The 23,239-nt window shown below is 39.6% G+C and overlaps 1 non-coding gene across 1 annotated transcript; it reads right to left on the bottom strand.

Annotated features, from left to right (window-relative positions):
• Positions 1 to 10,088: 10,088 nt before the first annotated feature.
• On the bottom strand, positions 10,089 to 10,195 carry LOC131221769 (small nucleolar RNA R71). Its single transcript, XR_009159585.1, has one exon. It is a non-coding gene; the product is annotated as a small nucleolar RNA R71 (small nucleolar RNA).
• Positions 10,196 to 23,239: the final 13,044 nt, after the last annotated feature.

Genomic DNA, 23,239 nt, shown 5'->3' with positions numbered 1-23,239 from the left:
TTAACTCTTCATTTGCTGGCCATCAATTACTGGTCAAGATTTCCATCCGGAAGATCTTCGGTGCATTAGTCACCATTGTGGGACCCATCATAACAATAGTATGGATAGCTGAACCATGCTGCGGTCCCACAGACTGAAAGTGGAAAGTATATTCATTGAGACGAGCACTGTATGGCACGTCCGTACCAACATAAAAAACAAAGTACACAACGGTCGATGAGTTGGGACGCGGATTAGGTGGTGTTGGCCTGGTGTGTCGATGTTTTGGCTGATATGCACCTAATGTGATCTATGTGTTTTTTATCCACGCTGTCCATCCGTTTTTCCAGCTCATTTTAAATCATCAACCGAAAAATGAAGTAGATCCAAGCGTCAAGTGGACCACACCACAGGGAACAGTTGGGTTAATGATACCCGCCCTTGTTACCTTTCTATAGCCCACCGTAATGTTTATTTGGAATCCAAACTGTTGATAATATCATTCTAGATGAAAGGAAACACAAATACAAGCCTGATCCAAAACTTTCGTTGGTGTGAGAAGTTTTCAACGGTCAGCGTTCAGTCACCACTGTTTACTGTGGTTTGGTACTTCGGATCTACTTCATTTATTTCTGGTTGATGCCCAAAAATGAGGGGGCAAAAAGTGCGGACGAGTTGGATATAAAGTAAATAAATAAATACATCCAGTTGGGCCCCGCGGCCACCAACAGATAGACACGACTCCGCTGGGGTCGGTGTTGGTAACACCATCTGATCCGCGTCCGATGAGCTGATAAATGGGGGCCACTTTTAGTTTAATCAAAACCGTACATTTATATTGTGGGCCAATGGTGAGATGGGGGAAGTGGATTGGCTAGTGTACCACACACCAGCTATATAGCTGCTGTAGGTACGTGTGGTGCGAAGACGAGCACTGACGCACCTCGACCTCCGAGTTGTATGAACGGTTTAAAAGGATCAAAATCACATGAGCACCAGAGTGATGTATTTATTATATCTACACCATTTATCTATTTTTAGAGTTTATTTTAGAGTATTAGTAAAAAAATGAACCGTATCTATAGATCATTTGAACCACACCACAAATAGTAGTCGGGATAATGATTTTCACCGTTAAACCGTTCGTACAGCCTACGGTATCGTTTATTTTTCATCCAATTTGTCCATAAGGTCACCAAGACCTAAATTAGGAGGAAAAATAAATTTCATTTTGATTCAAAACTTTTGTAACTTTAGAAAGGGTTTCAATGGTAGACGTTCAATCTCCCACTACTTTTTGCAGTGTGGTCCAGTTGATAGTTAGATCTATCTTAGTTTTTGTCTATAGCATTAATACGAGCTCACCAAATGGATGGGCGGTTTGGATATAACACATACGCCGTGAACATACTCACCGAATTTGATGAATTAAAGTGGAATGCGTAGAGTAACATTACTATCCGTCGAAGAGCATCCCAAAAAATCTCCCAAGTCAAATGGTCCCAACTTTCGATGTGGCCCCATTAAAGTAGAATTGTCGCTGTCACCGTCCATCTTGACAGGACGGCTTGGATCATCTGATAATAGAGATATGAAGGCAGACCCATCAGATGATGGACCCATGATAGATCTATTCGTTCGTCGCAAGTGGCATATCCGTAAATATATTTGCAACCAAGGGCAATGTAAATAACTTTAGTTACATTTTTCCATCAGTTCGCTGCCCGAAAAGCAAAAGACCGCTCCACAACATGCCGTGAACTGCTCTGAATGTCCTGACGAAAGAGATCGTGACACGTGGAAGATGATTACGGGTGAAAGGACATGTCAGACACTGGTCCCCACGAGGCGCCGCTTTCATAGCCGGACGCCGTCGTCACGTACGGATGCAGGATATCCTCCACGTCTGTAATGACGTCATCTTTTAACCTGCGCCACGTGTACGGTAGTTAGAAGTTAACTAGAGTTAAGTTCTTCTTCTCGAGGTATATTTACAAATTACAATGCGCTGGGCGCTGGCGATTTCGTACAGTAATTTTTTCTTATATTCATAGTGGGGCCCGTATTTAAATAATCCAAACCGTTGATTTAGTGGATTTCCTGGAAAGCGAGTCTTGTTTAACTATCCAATATTTCAAATAAATGTATAATTGTTAGGATGAATCTCAACCGTTGATATAATTTAGTTCTTTGAAAGTTTGGCCTCCTGTTCGATGAATCTCATCCGATTTTCCAGATCATTTCAGGGTATGAACCCAAATTTGAAGTATATCCAAAGATCAAGTGGACAACGCAAGAGGAAACAATGTGAATTGAACGCCTACCGTTGAAACTTCTTAGGTCCACAGAGTTTTTGGATGAAGCTGCTATATGTGTTTTATTACATCCGTATCTTTCAGCTGCGGATGTCACTGACCCTACCTTTTCCTGTGATATGGTCCCACTTGAGCTTTCGATATGGTAAAATTTTGGGTTATTTCCTGAAATAATATGAAAAAAACGGATGGACGGCGTGGATAAGACACGTACATCCAAAGTGGCCCCCACAGAGTTTACTCAGTAAGCAATCCGCTTCCATGGTACATGGCCCGTAATTTCATGCGTTATACATGCAATTTCAATTATGAGTATTGAAGCCTTTATACGGGTAATGTAGTCCAATGGTTTGTTTAAGAGCACCTTTGATGGACCATTTTCTAATGATTAATCGTATTGAAAGAAATTAACTGCTACTAATTTGGATCTTTTTTAGTTGAACGGGGACCGTTTGTGATCATTTTCTTTAGGTAGATTTATGCCACAAATTAAAAGGTTGGGATTGTGCTATTTAGAAATTTTCGGTGATCCAATGCAAGTTAGCAGCATACCAACGGTCTAGATTACTGAAATTTATGCTTCTGTTAGAGTTGTAAGACTGTGTACGGTGCAGAAAGATGCACGCGACTAGTCTTATATTTTACCCTTCAACGAACACTATTCATTACAGAAATATTGGTAGTTGGAGATGAATATGGTGGTGGTTAACCACCGTTGTTCTTAATGAAGGCGATCATGCACCAAACAAGTAGCTTGCATGAATAGGAAATCCGGACCGTCCGAATATTGAGGCCCACTATGGTTAGATGGTTCCTAAAAATCATAGTGACCAAACAATCTAACCACTCAAACAATCTAATAATAACGTGGTTAATGATCCATATTCAACAGGAAAAATCAGAAGGTTAAGATCATCTGACCAGTATGGCCTTCTTATCTATGTTCCAAATAAAAGAAGGCCCATGATCTGGACGGTGTGGGTTACGAGTAATGTTTGCTTTTGAATACCCAACATTTCTAATCGGTGATTAACTATCGCAGTGATGTCTCGCGGAAATTACCAACTGCCAGTAATCCCTGTAACCGGAGTTCTGTGGGGACCACAGTGATGATTGTGTTATATCCAGATGGTCCATCCGTTTTTCCACATCATTTTAGGACATGAGATCAAACATGAGGGAGATTCAAAATTCAAGTGGGCCACACCACAAGAAACCTTCTGAAGGCCACAGAAGTTTTTGGATCAGGCTTATATTTGTATTTTCACTTCATTCAGGTGGAATCACTTTATTAACCGGTTAGATGGCATATAAACATCCGGGTGGGGCCAGGATGGTTTTGATCGGTGATCATTTCCATCCCCACTTATTTTCTTGGAGCGGATTCGGTGTTATCCGGTAACATGTTAGATGTATTGTATATCCACACCGTCTATCCGATTTTCAAGCTCATTTTAGATTATGGTGCAAAAACTTAAGCAGATCAAAATCTTACTTGGACCACATAATAGGAAACAGTGGTAATTAAATGCACAACATTAAAGACTTCCTTGGCCCATCGTAATGTTTATTTGCCATCCAATATTCTTGTAAGGTCAAACATACCTAAATGAAGTTGAAATAAAAATATCAGCTTGATCCAAACTTTTGTGGCCTATAAAAAGTTTTTAATGGTCTAGCACCAGTTTCCAGTGGGGTGGTCCACCTGACATTTAGATCTGCTTAATTTATAGTATCAAGTCCCAAAATCAGCTGGAAAAACGGATGGACGGCGTGGATATACAATAGATTCATCAAGGTAGGATCCACACAGTCAGAGTAACACCTACTCTACTTTCCCATTTTGGTGTCGACCACTTAAGTTTTGAATCTTCCTGAGTGGGACCACTCTCTAAATACCCTTTTTCTTTACTATTATACTTCAATTTTCCATTTCCAAAAATAGAAACGAAGAATGTAAATGTCAATTCCCTGTCATTGGATGGAAATCTCTAAGTAGAGTGGGACGCGTGATGCGCATGCACTCGAGATATGTAAGGCGACATGCAATAACTCATTTTAGAGAGCATGGGTGGAGCGACCCTAACCTCTCGTACCCTGACGCGGACGAACGCGGATTAGCTACTGAGCCCGACATAAACGAGTTTGGTTATTGAAGTGACGTCACTATATTATTGTGGCCCCACCATGATTTATGTGTTGGATCAACGCCATCCATTTAATTAGAGAGATCATTTTAAGTCATGACCCAAAGAATGAGGCAGATCCAAAGCTCAAGTGGACCCCACCATAGAAAATAGTGGGGATAGTGACACGCCTACCGTTGAAACCTTCCTAGGACAATAGCGATGTTTACTTGAGATTGAACCTGTACAAATATCAGCTTGATAGAAAACTTACGTGATGCAAAGAAGTTTTTAATGGTAGGCATTCAATCGCCACTCTTTTCTGGGGTAGGGTCCAACTGAGCTTTGTCTGTGTATTATTATTTGACTTAATGGTCGTTTGGCACGATAGATGGGAGGGGATATGATGGGGTTTCAGATCTCCAGTTGTTTAGCCTCATGAAGCAATTGGGGTTTTCCAATACGAGGGCTTTCAAATTCCTCTTTCAGGGGGTTTGAAATCCACGGTGAAAACCTAAATTACACTTAAAATCATTTCATAGTTGCATGTGTAACCTGTGTATCACTGTACTATCGTACTATCCCTTGAAGCATTTATGCGGTGGGTAGACTTCCCTAACCATGCCATATTGCCTACTTGACCCGCATCTCTTTTGAGAAGAAATGGAATAGCTAATTCCACAAAAGAGCTCTTCTTCGCGGGGTACACCTAGCAATTCCTATTTATCTCTAGGGTGGATCCTCGGATCCGTATTTGTCCATGGATCCCTACCCATGGGGCCCACCATGTTATATATGCTTACATCCACACCATCCATCCCTTTTGACCCCTTAGTTTAGGGGATCTAAAAAATGAAGATCCAAATCTCAGATGGACCACGCCACAAGAAACATGGTGAAAGACTATTAAAAACTTTTTATGGGCCACAAGTTTTGGATCAAGCTAATATTTGGGTGGTCTCTTTATCTAGGTCTTTGTGACCTTATCAACCGCTTGGATGGCAAATAAACATTCCAATCACCCCTGAGAAGTTTTGAATGATAGGTATTCAATCACCATCGTTGCCTGTGATGTGGTCTATCTAAGATTTAGATCTACTTCATTTTTTATACCATGCCCTAAGATAAGCTGTCGAAACATGTAAGTCACATACATCACACCCCACATTCAGGTTTTCACCGAACCGCATCCCTTGAACAAAGGGAAAACACAAATATCAACTTCATCCAAAAATTTTGCAGCGTCCAGAAGTTTTGGAAAATGGAAATTAAATCCCTTCTTTGACTTAGGGTATGGTCCACTTAAAATTTGTATTTGAATAATTTATGTGCTCATACCCTAAGATTAGTTGGAAAAACAGATGAATGACCTAGATAAAACACATAAATCTCGATGGGCTCTATAGAGTTGGCTGGCCTGGTTTGGCAATTCACGACGGCAAGCTGTCGGCATGTGACGAGTTCTATTTTAACAAAAAAGTGTCGGCCTTGGAATATGAGAGGTTACGGTTGCTCCACCCATACTGTTGAAATTGAGTTATTGCATGTCAGTGGTACATTTCTTGGGTCCATGCACATCACGCATCGTGCTCTGGTTAAGATTTCCATGTAATTACGGGGAACTGACATCCACACAAAAAATGAGAAGATGACAATTAGGTGTCGCCCTGGCCTGACTTCACTCAACATAGCGCAGCACTGACCATGGGATTGCCTAAAAAACAAGTGGACCAGACTTTTGGGTCCACCAAGTGGACCAGACTTTTGGGTCCACCATGGGATTGCAACCTTTCTAAGGCCTACCATGATATTTATTTGCTATTGAACCTGCTTGTAAGGTTACACAAACTTGGACAAGGGTGTAGTTTGGGTGGATCCCTAACTGCAGCACCGATTATGAGGTCCACCATGATGTATGTGCCTTACATCCATGCTGTCCATCTATTTTGAGAGCTCAGGAATGATCTTAAATACGAAGAAAATTCAAATATCAGTTGGACTACATAGGAAAGAGTGGTGAGTGACCGTTAAAAACTTCTTGTGGGCCACAAAATTTTTAAATCTATCTAATATTTGTGTGGTCCCTCTGTTCAGTTCTTTGTGAAGTAATCAATAAGTTGGATGACAAATAAACATACATTCTGATGGCCCTTAAAAAGTTTCTAGTGCTATACATTTAATTACCATTATATCCTATGGTGCGGTCTACCTAAGTTTTGGAATGCTTTGTTTTGGGATCATCCCCTAAAATGAGCGGTCAAACTAGTTAGGAGGGAGTGGATGGAAGGTGGGCCCAACAGTCAGGGATCCACCGAAGCCTGACCCTAGATGAAGCAAAACACAAATATCAACTTGATTCAAAACTTTGGTGGCCCCAGAAAGTTTTCAATGGTAGTAATTCAATGCCATCTATTTCCAATCGCATGGTTTACTTGAGCTTTGTATGTACTTTATTTTTGGGCTACAACCCAAAATGAATTACAAAAACAGATGAACCACTTGGATAAAACAAATAAATCACAGTGAGCCCCACGGGGTTGGGTGACCTGACACGGATTAGCTACTTAACTTCACGGTAGCCAGTCTTAATGTCACCACATTATATGAGCCCCAACATGAGATATTATTTTAGGGCATGAACCAAAGAATAGTCCAATCCATACTTCAAGTGAAACCCATCACATGTTGAAACCGAGGCCTTGGTATAGATCCCCTAGTGGGGGTGGCTAACAGTGAAGTGTGAACTGACAGTGGGGTGTACTGACAAGCTAACTGTTGAGGGTCGAATATTGCATATCAGACCCCAGTTGTTGTCAGGATTTACAAACATAGTACTGTTTGACGGCCCGATTTAATCGTGTTTGTGATGCAGGGCGTATTCACGAGTATGGACTGAAAAGGGAGCTCAAAGCATGGATTTAACGCTCTGATGACACTAAAGGCAAGGGACGCACTCCAGAGAACCAAGACTGAAGAATTTACATGCCAGGATCCGAGAAAATCAAGTCATTCACGTTAAAGAGGCCCGAAATTGGTGAAGAATGCAAGATCACATAGTTCCCGCCATCTGATTGGCTCAAAACTGCAAGCATGGACAGAATCGGTCCATCCATCTGGACCGTCCAAATAAATCTCCAGGTGTGGCCGACCAGGTTCAAGAAGTTTGAACGGTTTAGATAGTCCAATCGGTCCGTTCAGAGCGCGAAAACGCGGGTGGAGTTCGACAGCAAGCTTCCGGCTGGGAATCATCTTCTAGCGGCATATAATCTCCGCAGGGAGTGCGGAAATCCACCTGGATGACAGTTCTATATAAGTAAAAATGGAAAAAGAAAGAAGGGAGGTGGTCTTTGGTTGGGAAAAAGGATTCAAGGAAGAAAAACGGGAAGAGAACGGTGGTTTTTTTTCCTGCTGGACGTGGCTGAAAGGAGGCTTTGCTGAGGAGGCTTTGCTGCTGCACAGTGGCAGCGTGTGGAGGGGTGCTGGAGAGAGAGAGAGCACGGGAACAGGGGTGCTCGGTTTTGTTTGACTGTGAAGCTGGGACGTGGGAGAAAGAGAGAGGAGCCTGGTTTTTTTTTCTCTTCTTTTCCTTTATTTCCTTTATTTTTTTAATGTCCAGCCCATCCATGTCTGGCTGAACCTCTTAGCTAGGGCTAAGAGGTGAAGCTTGTAGTCTGATGGGGGAAACTTAGCTTGTGCCTATTGTTCAGATGGACTGATGTTGATTTTTGTTTAAATTAAAAGGAATACTTTCAGTTATCTTTAAGGGTTTGTTGTGACTGAATTTACAATGGATCTGAGATGGTTTTGAGTATTTCTTTCCCTTTTTTTATGTTTATGAAGTCAGGAAGCCCTGTTGTTCATCATTGCTCCATGGGCATGATAGGATGACAGTACCCTTCCTAATCTTCATACATTGTTGATTGGTTGGTAATTAGTTTAATCCTATTGTTTGCTTTGTCTCCTGGGCATGGTTAGATGATGGAATCCATTCTAATTCATATACCTTTCATCTCTTGAAAACCAGATCAAGAAAGTTCAGTTTGAATTCCATAATCCTTGATGCAGGCATAAGATCTCCCTGATCTCTACAAGTGGATCCTCTGAATCCCTAGTTTCCTTCCTCTGAATTCCTTAAAGTTTTAGATAATTATTCCACAATTGTTTCTTAAATTCTATTTGGTTTAGATCGCATCTTAGTCTAGTTCTAGTTCTACTTGGTTTCAGATAACGTACAGGTATCAGTCCCTGTGGATTCGACCTCGGTCTTACCGAGTTTATTACTACATCACAACCCTGCACTTGGGGTGTGAACAAGTTTTTGGCGCCGTTGCCGGGGACTGACGGCTACGTTTTTCTGAAATTAATTAGTTTTAGAATTAGGTTAGGATTAAGATTTTACTTACTTTAGGATAAAAGTTTTTATTTTATTTTATTCTATTGTTTTTAGAACTTAACCTGTTTTCCTGTTTTATAGGATCCTGACATAAGTTTCTAAATTGGTAATTTCTTCCTAATCTCTCTACTTTTTCTACTTCTTAGAATTAGGGTTTAATTTTTGAAAATTTTTAATCCTAGTATTTTTCTATTTTTAGGAAGTAGTTTATTTTTAGAAACTTTCCTCTTTTGTTTTTTAGTTTCTAATTTTAACTCTTTTAGAATTTAAACTTTGTTTCCTAAATTCACCTTTAGAAATTTTCTACTTATAGAATTTTTGTGTAGAAACTAACCTTCCTATGTTGTAGGCCTTTAAGATAGAAATTTCTAATTCGGTAAGCTCCTTCCCTACTTTCTATTTTTCAATTCTCTTTTAGTAATTTACTTTCTAGTTTAGGACTCTCCTAATTTATTTTAGAAATTTTCACTTTCTTTTAGGAATTCTTTCTTTTAGAAGCTAGTTCACTTCTATCTTTCTTTTAAAGGATTGTTCTTCTCTTTTTAATCTAACTTATTTTGTTTTATTTTGCAGGCCCTTAACTTAGGAGCTTCAATTTGGTAATTTCTTTCCAACTCTCTCTCTCTCTCTCTCTCTCTCTCTCTCTCTCTCTCTCTCTCTCTCCTTCTTTCTAGATTTTCTTTTCGTTCGAATTTGATTAAGGGCTGCGAGTGTTTCATGTCCAAGTGGGCCTGTGACGACACTCGACGTCTCTTGACTGAAGGAGGATTGGTTGAGGGGTTGACTATCCATCGCAAGACTAGACACCACTCAAAATCCCCTGAGTTAATTGAAGTTATGGCTGAAGACCAACCTCCTTTACTTCCACCCAGGGTGGAGGATACCCAAGATGAGAATGAGGTGCAACAGGCACCCCCGCCTCGTACTTTACGAGATTATCTACAACCGGCGGGAGTGAGTATGCCCTCATGCATGATTTTTCCTAAAAACACAAGACAAATGGACATCAAGCCAGGAGTTATCCAACTCCTTCCCAAATTCCATGGACTTGAATCAGAGAGTCCATATTTACATTTGAAAGAGTTCGATGAGATTATAGCTACATTATGTTTTCCTAATGTTTCTGAGGATACAATTAGGCTGAAACTCTTTCCTTTTTCCTTAAAAGAGAAAGCTAAGACGTGGTTACATTCACTGCGTCCTAGATCCATTGGCACATGGAACGACATGCAGAGGGAATTCATAAAAAAATTCTTCCCACATCATAAAACGATTACCCTCAGAAAAGCAATCATGAACTTTGCCCAAAAGGAAGATGAAACATTCTTCCAATGTTGGGAAAGGTTCAAAGATTTGGTCAGTTCATGCCCACAACACGGATTTGAAACGTGGCGCATTACAAATTTTTTCTACGATGGACTGACATCTTCCATGCGCCAAATGGTTGAGACAATGTGTAATGGAGAGTTCATTAATAAAGATGTTGACGAGGTATGGGACTACCTCGACAATCTAGCTGAAAAAACACAATCTTGGGACTATTACCCAAAGTCGAACACCACGTCTAGGCTGACTCAATTAAAGGAGAAAGGTGGATTATATCTCTTGAAAGAAGAGGATGATCTCAAGTGTAAAGTGACTACGCTCATAAGGAAAGTTGAGGCCATGGAAGGAAAGAAGGATAAGGTCAATGAAATTGTTTGCGGCATCTGTGATTGCAACATTCACACAACTGAAAACTGTCCTACAATACCTGCATTTCGAGGAGTGTTGAATGAACAAGCCAATGCCGTAAATAATTATCAAAGACCTTTTACCGGACCTAACTCCAATACATACAACCCTGGCTGGAAAAATCATCCAAACTTTAGTTGGAGGAATGGACAGACGGCTACTCCTCCAGGTTTCTTCAATCAAAATCCAAATCAAGTGAAACCTCAAGAGGAACCGGTTCAAAACCCCATACAAGAGCTGGCTCAGGCAATGCGGGGAATTACAGATTTTATGCAAAAGATAGATTCTCGTATGACGGTTATAGAAAAGGGGATGCTTCTTGCACAACCTCTCCCCAATCCTAAACCGCAGTACGAGAATAATGATCCCAGTTCTTCAAATCAGATGGGGCATGCTAAATCCATCACCACTCTTAGGAGTGGGAAGATCATTGATAAAACTCTTCCGGTTAGACCCGAAAAGCCTCAAGAACCAGAAGAGGACAACAATGATGGATCCAGTGATGCCCCACAAAAAGTAGAACCGGAACTTCTAGAGAAGCCAGTTGCTCCATTCCCTCAACGGTTGGTTTCACCAAAACCTCTTTCTAACTCTCAGGATATTCTAGAGGTGTTGAAACAAGTGAAAGTCAACATTCCTCTACTTGATGTCGTGAAACAGATACCTTCATATGCCAAATTCCTGAAAGACTTATGCACGACCAAAAGACGAAAAATTATTCAAAAGAAAATCTTCTTGACTGAGAAAGTGAGTGCCATCCTGAAGCAAGACGTGCCACAGAAATTCAAGGATCCCGGTAGCCCAACCATATCATGTGTAATCGGGAACCATCGAATTGATCACACACTTCTTGACTTAGGAGCGAGCGTCAATCTGATTCCCTACTCGGTATACAAATAGTTAGGTTTGGGTGAATTAAAACCCACCCTAACTACACTACAACTTGCTGATCGCTCTGTTCGTGTACCAAGAGGGATAATTGAGGATGTGTTAGTCCAGGTCGATAGATTTTACTACCCTGTAGATTTTATCATCCTGGACACCGAACCCATCAATAACATGAGCACTCAGATTCCCGTCATTCTTGGACGCCCATTCCTCTCCACGTCAAATGCAATTATCAATTGCAAGAATGGTGTCATGACTATGTCTTTTGGAAATTTGACATTGGAGTCAAACATTTTTTTCAATAACGGCAGCAACTCAGAGGATGATGACGATTTCCACGACATTAACATGATTGACTCTTTCGTGGAAGATATGACACCGCTGACCTTATCCTCCGACTATCTGGAGACGTGTCTGGCCCACTCCCATGATTTTGATGATGACATGATTAGGGAGACGTGTGCCTTGCTTGATACTGCACCGGTACTTGAAGTTAACTGGTGGAGGCCACAATTTGAAGAATTGCCACAAACCGATGTAGTGCCTCTACCGTCTAACCTCAAGCCGCCGAAGCTTGACCTAAAACCTTTACCCTCTGATTTGAAATATGCCTATTTAGGTCAAGATGAGACATATCCGGTGGTGATCTCTACCCACCTGGAGAAAGAACAGGAGAGTATGCTCATATCTACTCTCATTGAGCATAAAGGAGCCCTGGGATGGACGATAGCGGATCTCAAGGGAATTGATCCCTCGATTTGTACTCACCGCATATATCTTGAGGATAATGCAAGAACCGCTCGGCAACCATAACGTAGATTAAATCCAAACATGAAGGAAGTGGTTAAGGCCGAGGTTCTTAAACTATTAGACGTGAGTATCATATACCCTATATCCGATAGTCAATGGGTGAGTCCAACTCAAGTGGTCCCTAAGAAGTTCGGAATCACCATCGTAGCCAATGCCAATAATGAACTCGTGCCAACTAGAGTCACTACTGGTTGGAGAATGTGCATTGACTACAGGAAGTTGAATACCGTCACGAGGAAAGACCACTTTCCTTTGCTATTCATTGATCAGATCCTGGAAAGGTTAGCTGGTCATTCCTATTACAGTTTCCTTGATGGGTATTCGGGCTACAACCAGATAGAGATAGCCCCTGAAGACCAGGAAAAGACCACATTTACATGTCCCTACGGCACCTTTGCCTATCGAAGGATGTCATTCGGACTATATAATGCCCCTGCCACCTTTCAACGATGTATGCTTAGTATCTTTTCTGATATGGTGGGGCAATATCTAGAGGTCTTCATGGATGATTTCTCTGTTTACGGTCCATCTTTCAGCAAGTGCTTGGAAAGTCTTAAATGTGTGCTGAAAAGATGTGAAGAAAAGAACTTGGTACTTAATTGGGAGAAGTGTCATTTCATGGTTCAGAAGGGAATTGTCCTTGGGCATATCATCTCGTCCAAGGGAATCGAGGTAGATAAGGAAAAAATCGATCTTATCTCTAACCTACTTCCACTCAAGAACATCAGAGACGTGCGATCCTTCTTAGGACACGCAGGATTTTACAGGCGATTCATAAAGGACTTTAGTCTCCTCTCTCGTCCTTTATGCACTCTTCTTCAAAAGGATGCTCCGTACGAGTGGACTGAGCAATGCCAGGAAGCTTTCACCAAGCTTAAGGGCACGTTAACCACTGCACCTATCATGCAGCCACCCGACTGGAGCCTTCCTTTTGAGCTTATGTGTGACGCTTCTGATTATGCTCTTGGGGCGGTCCTAGGCCAGAGAAAAGATAAGAGGCCCTACGTCATTCATTACGCGAGTAGGACTCTAAATCCTGCCCAAGTGAACTACTCGACTACGAAAAAGGAACTCTTAGCTGTAGTGTTCGCCTTGGACAAATTTAGGTCCTACTTGATCGGATCCAAGATCATTATCTACACAGATCATGTGGCACTTAAGTATCTTCTTTCTAAGAATGATTTTAAGCCTCGTTTGATACGATGGATCCTTCTACTCCAAGAATTTGATTTGGAAATTAAAGATAAAAAGGGAGTAGAGAACGTAGTGGCCGATCACCTTTCTCGCCTTAATACCTCTGATTCCCTTGAGGCGACACATATCAATGATATGTTCCCTGATGAACAATTGTTCAGAATCTCCCATTCACCTTGGTTCGCTGATATTGCCAATTATCTTATCACAGGTTCTATACTAACACAGTGGACTGCGCAAGATAAGAAGAAATTCTTCACCGAGGTGCGCAACTTTTTCTGGGATGATCCTTATTTAAATATTGCTCAGACCAAATCCTAAGGAGATGTGTACCAGACGATGAGCATCAGAGCGTCATCTCTTTCTGTCACTTACAAGCCTGTGGTGGTCACTTTTCTGCTAAAAAGACCACGGCCAAGATTCTGCAGTGTGGCTTTTACTGGCCCACTATGTTTAGGGACACTTATGAGTTTTGCAAAGCTTATGAGCGTTGTCAGAAATTGGGAGCATTGTCCCGACGAAATATGATGCCTTTGAATCCCATCCTTATCATTGAAGCATTTGATTGCTGGGGCATCGATTTCATGGGACCATTCCCCCAATCGTTTGGAAATCTGTACATTTTGCTCGCCGTGGATTATGTCACTAAATGGGTCGAAGCAATTCCGTGTCGAACTAATGACCATCGCACGGTCATTAAATTCCTAAAAGAAAACATCCTTTCTCGATTCGGAATGCCTCGAGCCATCATTAGTGATGGGGGCTCACACTTTTGTAATAGACCATTCGAGAGCTTAATGAAGAAATACGGTATCTCTCATAAGGTGAGCACCCCGTACCACCCACAGACAAGTGGGCAAGCTGAGATTTCTAATAGGAAAATTAAACACATTTTGGAGAAAACGGTTAACCCTGACCGTAAGGATTGGTCAATCCGATTGACCGATGCCTTATGGGCATACCGTACTGCCTTTAAAACCCCTATTGGAATGTCTCCCTTTAGACTAGTCTATGGGAAAGCTTGTCACTTGCCTGTGGAGCTGGAACATAGAGCGTACTGGGCGATCAAAAATCTTAATTTCAATATGGACAACGCTGGCTCGCTACGCAAACTTCAATTGAATGAACTTGAGGAAATCCGGAATGATGCGTACGATAATTCGAGAATTTACAAGGACAAGATGAAAGCATTTCATGACCAACACATTTTGCGAAAATCATTCACGCCTGGTCAGAAGGTCCTTTTGTACAATTCTCGATTACATCTCTTTCCGGGTAAGCTTCGATCTCGTTGGACCGGCCCTTACATTGTTGTTACTGTTTTTCCTCATGGGGCCGCTGAGATAAGAGATCCCGACAATGGCAAAGAGTTTAAAGTCAATGGACATCGATTGAAACTATTTGTTGAGAAATTTGATTCAGAGGACATGTCCATGCCTCTGACTGATCCTGTTTACCGGGATTGATCTCCTAGTCTGATGGAGGTATAGGTAGGTTTCTTATTTTCTTAGGACTAGGGTAGTTGCTTTATTTGTCTGGCTGAAGACGGTAAACTTAGCGCTCCTGGGAGGCAACCCAGCTCTTCATTTCATTTCGTTTTTATCATTAGTTATTTCAATGTTTGTGGGTAACATTACTGCAAACCCTCACAAGACTACAACTCGTCCACTAGGGGTAACCTAGGGGTTTAAAGGCTTGTTGCATACGCTAAATGCAATCGAGAGCACCTACGAAAGTGGTATAGTTAGGATTTTATTTTTGTTATTTTTGTGTTGCCTTCTCTCTCGTGCTAACCGACGCCCATGCTGTGATCTCTTGGAAAGTGTCTCTCGATTCATCATCCAGGTACTATCTTCCCATCACTTCATACTCACTTTTCGATGTCCCAAGTACATTGCATGCTCATATCTTTTACATTGAGGACAATGTAGATTTTTGGTTGGGGGTAGGAGATTAGGTTTCCTAATCAATGTTTTCTTGGTCTTGAGCAAAAGTTGTGAAATTTTTTAATTTTTCAGGACTTCTGATGAAGTCGAAGTGATTTTGACGGCCATCTAGGGCACTTAGAATTTCAAGATGCGTGATGTTGGTACTTTATGACTCTTGGATTCAGTTATCTATTAAATTTCACAGCTAAGTTTGAATTGTTAATCCATTATTAGAATTTGTAAACATTGATTGAGTCATGAATTCGCAGGACACATCTCGCTTGCATATTAAGGTTTCAGTTCGATATTAAAGGATTAACTTGGTAATTACTAAACATGAAAGGAACTAACTTGAGAAATTGAATGGATTGGGCGAACAGTCTTTACCATAGGTTTGCTCCCTATAGGTGAGGATTCGATTCCCCATGAATGATATGTGAAAAAGTTGGGTGTACAGTCTTTACCTTAGGTTTGCTCCTTATAGGTGAGGATTTGATCCCACTTCTTAGCGTTACTTCTAATGAAAAAAAAATCAAAAATTAAAAGAATAAAAAGATAATGTGTAAGCCAAGTTGGGTTATCGTGATTTCTCTTATTTGTTACCAATGATATCCTTAAATATCGAGGTGAATCTTAATGTTGACAAGTCGAGATTAGACTATACATCCATGGAATTCAATATTTAGAATTGTTCTAATTGATAGACTAATATTTTGAACTTGATTATGAAGTTTACCGTGAGCTTGATTTCAGGAGAAAGTAATGCCAACATTCATGAATCTTAGAATTCGAGTATCTGAATTGTTTTTCATAAATCTCTTGAGTTTGTAGAAATTATCCTGTAATTCTCAATTTATTTTTTGCATACCTTGCTCGGGACTAGCAAGATGCTGGTTGGGGGTTGTGTTGAGGGTCGAATATTGCATATCAGACCCCAGTTGTTGCCAGGATTTACAAACATAGTACTCACTACAAGAAAGAGGGTTTTTAGCAACGAAACTTTTAGCGACGAAATTTTTTTTCGTCGCTAAAAGTGACTTTCAGCGACGAAATAAATTTTCGTCGCTAAAAGAGTACCTTTAGCGACAAAAGTTTTCGTAGCTAAAAATCATGGACGAGACTTTTAGCGACGAAAATATTCGTCGCTACAGGCTCAAAACATTTTTTGGACGATTACTTTTAGCTATAAAACTTTTCGTAGCTAAAAATCGTGTATGGGACTTTTAGCGACGAAATAGTTCGTCGCTAAAAGTAATTTCCCGCTTTTTAAAAAAATTTCCTGCTAAGAGTTTTAGCGACGAATATTTTCGTCGCTAAAAATCAGATCTGATTTTTAGCGACGAAAATATTCGTCGCTAAAAGTGTTGTGTATTCCAGTTTGAAAATTCTGGCCCCTGACTTTTAGTGACGAACCAAAACCATTGCTAATAATTTTTTTAGCGACGAACATTTTCATCGTTAAAAGTAATTTCCAGAAGAGTTTTAGCGACGAATATTTTCGTGGCTAAAAAATCAGAAGTCGACTTTTAGCGACGAACCAAGATCGTCGCTATTAATATTTTGAGCGACGAAAATTTTTGTCGCTAAAAGTAATTTCCAGAAGAGTTCTAGCGATAAATATTTTCAAATCAATGGTCTGCTTTTAGCGACGAAAACTTTCGTCGCTAAAAGTGTTGTGTATTTGGCCTTGACTTTTAGCGACGAACTAAGACCGTCGCTAATAATTTTCCCGCTTTTTAACAAATTTTCCCGCTAAGAGTTTTAGCAACGAATATTTTCGTCGCTAAAAGAGTAGTGTATTTCGGTTTGAAAATCTTGGCCTTGACTTTTAGCGACGAACTAAGACCGTCGCTAATAATTTTCCCGCCAAGAGTTTTAGCAACGAATATTTTCGTCGCTAAAAGAGTTGTGTATTTCGGTTTGAAAATCTTGGCCTTGACTTTTAGCGACAAACCAGATTTTTAGCGATGAAAGGTTGCGTCGCTAAAAATAATTTCCCACTTTTTAAAAGTTTTTCCCTCTAAGAGTTTTAGCAACGAATATTTTCGTTGCTAAAAAACAGAAATTTAGTTTTAGCGACGAAAAGTTTCGTCGCTAAAAGTATTGTGTATTTCGGTTAGTTTACTTTTGGCCCTAACTTTTAACGACAAACCAAAACCGTCGCTAATAATATTTTTAGCGACGAACACGAAAATGTTCATCGCTAAAAGTAATGTTGCTTTTGAAGAAAAAATAGGAAATTTGAAATTTTTGAGAAAAAAATTATAATATGAGAAATTTTTTAAGATTTTGAAAATAAAAATTCTAAATTTGTATTTTAATTTTTTTTGAAATATTTTATAATATAAATGATATTTTATTAAAAGAGTAAAAAAAAATATACATTTTGGAAAAAATGTTATTTTTAAATGTAAATTGAAATTTATCTTTGAAAAATAAAATTACTAAATTATTAGGGAGATCCACTAATTGCACCTTTAATCAACTCTTTTTGGACAATTTAATCAGTTCAGATTGAACAGTAAATAACTTCAGATGTTTAAATCAAATTCACCAATTTCTCCCAAATTGGATCACCTGCCCTCAAATTTTGAAATCGAACGTTCAAATCCTTGATTTTGTTGGAAAAACATGAAAAATCAAGCATTTCTCACCCATTGGCACTAATTTGGTACGATTTGAACAAAATAATGGAGCAAAATGCAAAAATATGACAATGTTTGAGAAAAACTTTGACAATGTTTGAGAAAAACTTTGAAAACAAAATGATGCTTTTGGAAAAAAAAATCAACATTTTGAAATTTTTGAGGAAAAAAAATAAAATATGAGAAAATTTTTGAGATTTAGAAAATAAAAATTCAGAATTTGTATTTTTATTTTTATTTTTTGAAATATATTATAATAAAACATCATGGTGATCCATGGGTTTGCCATATCCTGGGACAAATTCATCGGGTTTGTTTGGCTCGTTTGGCATATCATGGGATTTTACCATCCCTCCTAATCCCTTTTAATCTGCTTGGCCAAACAGGCCCTGAATCTATTTGGTCTATCCATGTCATCCATCCGTTTTTCTGTCTAATTTAAGGAGCTGAGCCCAAAAGATCAAGTGGATCATATCACTGGAAACAATGGAGATAATAATTTCCACCGTAAAAACCTTTCTAGGCCCCACAGTGATATTTATTTGTCATCCAACCTGTTCATAAGATCATACAGACATAGATGAAGTTAAAACACAAATATAAGCTTGATCCAAAACTTCTAGGGCTCCCAAGAATTTTTCAACTGTAGATGTTCAATTCAATTGTATCCTGTGTGTGGTCCTTGTGAACATTGGATATGCCTCATTTTTAGTCTCAATCCGAAAATTTATCTGTTAAAATTAACGGATGGAGAGGATAAAATACATAAATTATGGTGGACCTCACAGAGTTTACTCATAGTGAGTTATCACTATGCAATCCGCTTCAATGGTAATAAGCTATATGGGCCCATAGAAGAGTTCAAAAATCAGACAGATTTAAAATTCCAGTGGGTCACACGCCAGATAAAACAGCCGGGATGGAACATCCACCATTGGAAACTTGGTAGGACATCGGGATGATATTTGTGCCCATGGTTTTATTCGTGTGGTGATAACCTTATTAACGGTTGAGATGGTGTATAAATATCATAATGGGTTCTAAGAAGTCTCAATGGTGGACGTTTCCATTCTCAGTATTTCACTCGGAGTGGACTAGCTTGGTTTTGAATCTGCCCAATTTTTAGACCCTGTCCCAATATTACTAGATTGAGAAAATCATGAACAAAGTGGTTTTGTTATTGCATTTTTGTGGGCCCACATAGCTTCTGGTCACAAGAACTTCCCATGATGCATTTCGTCATCCATCCCTTGGCATGCACTTTGCAGTGAGGATTTTGACAACTCACAGTGCCCCTTATCAGCATACATTGCTGGGGTGGGTTTTCAATCTGTTTTGCTTCCTAAACTATGATCTCCCCTGTTTTTGTTATAATCATGCCATAGATGCTATGGTAGAATGCTTCATTGTTGATCCTAACCTATCATGCTTGGATTCGAATATGAGCCATTTGATCTTTAGTTCTCAATGTTCTAAATTTTCTGTCCTAGACAATCATTAGTTCAGCGAATGCTTCTTAGTATAGACTAGAATATGAACAGTTTATTTCATCATCTAAGATGTATTTCGAGTTCTAAACCCATCCTCGATGGCTATGGTATGGTGGGCACCATTATCTATTAAAACCCTTATAGCGACTGACACAGGTATGGACGTGATGAGGTCGATCACTGTCTTCCTCAAAGTGCATAATTATTCCAATTCCACGGAGCTTTTTTATATTCTTCATAAAGATTCCTCGAATCCACGAGAAAAAATAGAAATAAATTCTAGTAAATTCAAAAATAGCTTTATTGATGATTAAAAAAAACGGAATTACATGGGTTTTTAATTGTCACTTGCACAAATGTGATTCTTTACAATTATAAGCAAACCATGATAATCTTAACAAATGGATGAATCGAAATGTTGATTGGACCTATTTTTGCGTAAATGATCTTGATCGTCCATTTTTAATTCCATTTACCGAATGGTCAAATTTACTAAATCAGTGTGATATTTTCATGGTAGTTCTTGAAATATGGATTAGACCTGATGAACCATATTGATCAATGGTTTGGACCGTCTAGGTTCTAAATAAAAATGGGAGCACTATAACTAATTGTGTTAGTAGGCACCAGAGCATTTCTAAATAAATAAATAAAAGAGTCCTTGTGGAGCAACAACATTCATGGGAGATGTGTTGGTGTTCCCTCACATAAATTTTTTTTTTTTTTAAATAAAAATTAGGGCTTTATACCAAAAATGAGAGGGATATAAATCTCAGGTGGACCACACCACATGATAACAATAGTGATTGGATATCCACCATTAAAACCCTCCTAAGGTCCATTGTACTTTTTATTTGACATCAAATCTATTGATTAGGTCATACATGCCCAGATGAAGGGAAAAAAAATATCAGATTGATCCAAAACTTTTATGGCCCCCAAAACTTTTTTAATGGTCGACCCTCATTCAACACTGTTTCCTGTAATGTGGTCCACTTGAGATTTGGATATATCTCATTTTTGGACTCATACTGTAAAATGATCTTTAAAAATAGATGGATGGCATAGATGAAACACATACATCATGGTGGGGCCCACATAGCACCGACCACCGGCCATTGGTTGATGTCAGGGAGAGTAGCCAATCCGTTCCCACCAGCGACGGGTGCTCTGTGGGCCCCACAATGATATGTGTTCTTCGTCCACTCCGTTCATCCCTTCTCTTTTACAGATCATTTTAGTCTGACATTTGGGCCAGGAAGGTTTAACGGTAGGAATTTCTTTCCCTCATTTCCCCTCGTGTGACTCACTTGAGTTTTGTAACCACCTCATTTTTGGTCGCACATCCTAAAATGAGCTCTTGAAACGGATGGACAGAATGGATTTCTCACATATATTTCAGTGGGACCCACCCAGCATCCTTGCATTGGAACTTCCAGGAAATCCCGCCCCAAATTCGTGTGGGTATAGAACCCGCGCCCAGAAGCCTAAAAAATCCCGCCCCAAATTCATGCCCAAATCTCTCTCTCTCTCTCAAATTTCCTCCATTTTCCCTCTCTTCCATCAATCTCCAACATCCTGATCCTCCTCAGCCTCACACACCCCCAAATCAACTCATCTCAAACCCCAATTCAAGCAAGACCCCTGTCCCAGAGAACGCAAAATCCAGCCCTTGGAGAATCTCCGGCAATTCCATCTGAATCTCCAACCATTCCAACAAATTTGACTTTGGTACGTCCCACTCTCTGTCGAATCTTCTCTTCCTTTCTCCCAATGTAAACATGTATGGTGATTAGGGCTGTTGATCTGGTGGACCACAACTTAGATGGGCCATAGTTTGAAGATTGCAACAATCAGACAACTGTCGCCATATAAATTTTGCCTATTGAATGTCAGTCCAAACTCATTGGATATGGCCCATTCATGTGGTGGCGCACAAAATCAATGGTCCTGATTACCGTAAACAAGCGCCCTGTGTTAGCAGGCGTGTCTTTCCACTATATGCTCTTATCTCAATCTCTCGAATTCTCATATCAGATCTTTGGAGAAGACTGCGAGACTGCGGAAGTTTACAAAGCTCGAACCAAAGACATTGTTGTTGTCACTGTCCGTGGATTTAATGGTGAGATGTTTGTTATTGTTGTTTATATAAATGTCAATGCAATTGTCATGTAATTCTTTATTTTGTTTCCAATGACATCATAATAAGTGGCCCACACATGTATGAGAAAAGGAATGGTTGGAAAAGGCCTCCCTGACAAGTGTTGGGTTCTAGCTTAGAGCTTGAGAACTGGTAAAGGAAATTCACATGAGGAGAGTTTGGACATAGTCTGACATCTGGGCCATTGATCAGGTGCACCATTTGAATGCCCTAGTCCTAAAAATCTGGCCATCAAGTCGGCCCCACATGTATGAGTAAATAGATGGTTGGAAAAGTAAGACCGACGATTATACTCAATGTACAGGCGTGGCCCACCTTGCAATTAGATTGCCTTGATTTTTGGACCAGGAATGCTCACAGCAGGGCTCATCCGTCTTCTTGCTGGTATTCTGTTTCTGTTGTGCATCTGAACTGTGTTAATGGGGGATTCTACCGAGTAATAAGATCATGGTTGTCTATTTGAGAAACTTCATTTGTACTTATCTTTAACTATTTAAAAATGCTTTTATCGTTGACTAATGCTAATTTTCTTGTTTAAGCTTCCTTTTCTTCCTTTTCTTGTTTCTCTCTTCTTCTTTTTTGGTTTTTGTTGTTAATTTTCCTGTTTAATCCGTGGCCGAAGGGCCGATTTTTAATGGGGGACATTCAATCACTATTGTTTTCCTGTGGTGTGGTTCACCCGAGATTTATTTCGAGCTCATTTTTTGGTATCAAGCTTAAATTTTCTTTGATGTGTCGTTTAGTTTCTCATAAAGAGAGGTCCTATGTGAGGTTGAGAATGTGTTCCAGTAGCTGTACAAAATTCTAGAGGGATTATTCTATGTAGATGAATTTAAAATATTGAAAAGAATATTTAAGATGCCTCACATACTTCTCTAAGATCAAACAAGAGCCTTGTTACAATCCAGTGTGTCAACCAACTAGAGAAAAAAAATGGAATTTTTGAAAATGGCAGCATAAAAACTTTCTAGTCTCATAGTGAATAAATTAATTGTTTTGAAAGTTGTAATCAAGCTCATATAGGCCATCTTTTTTGGAGGAATGATTCTATAAAGATAAACTTAAAACATTGAAAAGAATATTTCAGGTGCCTTGGATGCCATTCTAAAATCAAACAAGAAGTCTATTGGAGTACATCCCAATGTATCACAATCCAATGTATTAGGACTTGGGAAAAGTGGTTTGTTTTCCAATGATACAAACTGTTTATATGATAGGATGCACTTTCTACTGTCGATGCTAACAAATAAACACTCATAAGTTAGATCATCCACTGAAAATTCAACTCATGATGTAAGATTTTTTGTTGTAGTCTTACCCGTGTAAGTGTTCATTATGGCCTTTTATAGGCAAACCAATCTCAGTTTTGGACAGAGTTCCAATTGCTATCAAGGATGAGATAGATTGCATGCCCTATCCAATTACAAGTGATCTCATTTTTGAGTCAAGTTTTAAAACTATGTTTTTAAATATTTTGGGGCTTTTATGAGGCATGGCATCAAGTTTGAGCTAGTTTACTATGGAGGCTATTGTTTCTTTTGGAACTTAGAAATTGGTGGTGTACTATCATCGTAGT

The sequence above is a fragment of the Magnolia sinica genome, chromosome 1, assembly GCF_029962835.1.
Source record: "Magnolia sinica isolate HGM2019 chromosome 1, MsV1, whole genome shotgun sequence".
Lineage (NCBI taxonomy): Eukaryota > Viridiplantae > Streptophyta > Magnoliopsida > Magnoliales > Magnoliaceae > Magnolia > Magnolia sinica.
The sequence above is the reverse complement of the archived record's forward strand: the minus strand, read 5'-3'. Positions and strand labels throughout refer to the sequence as shown.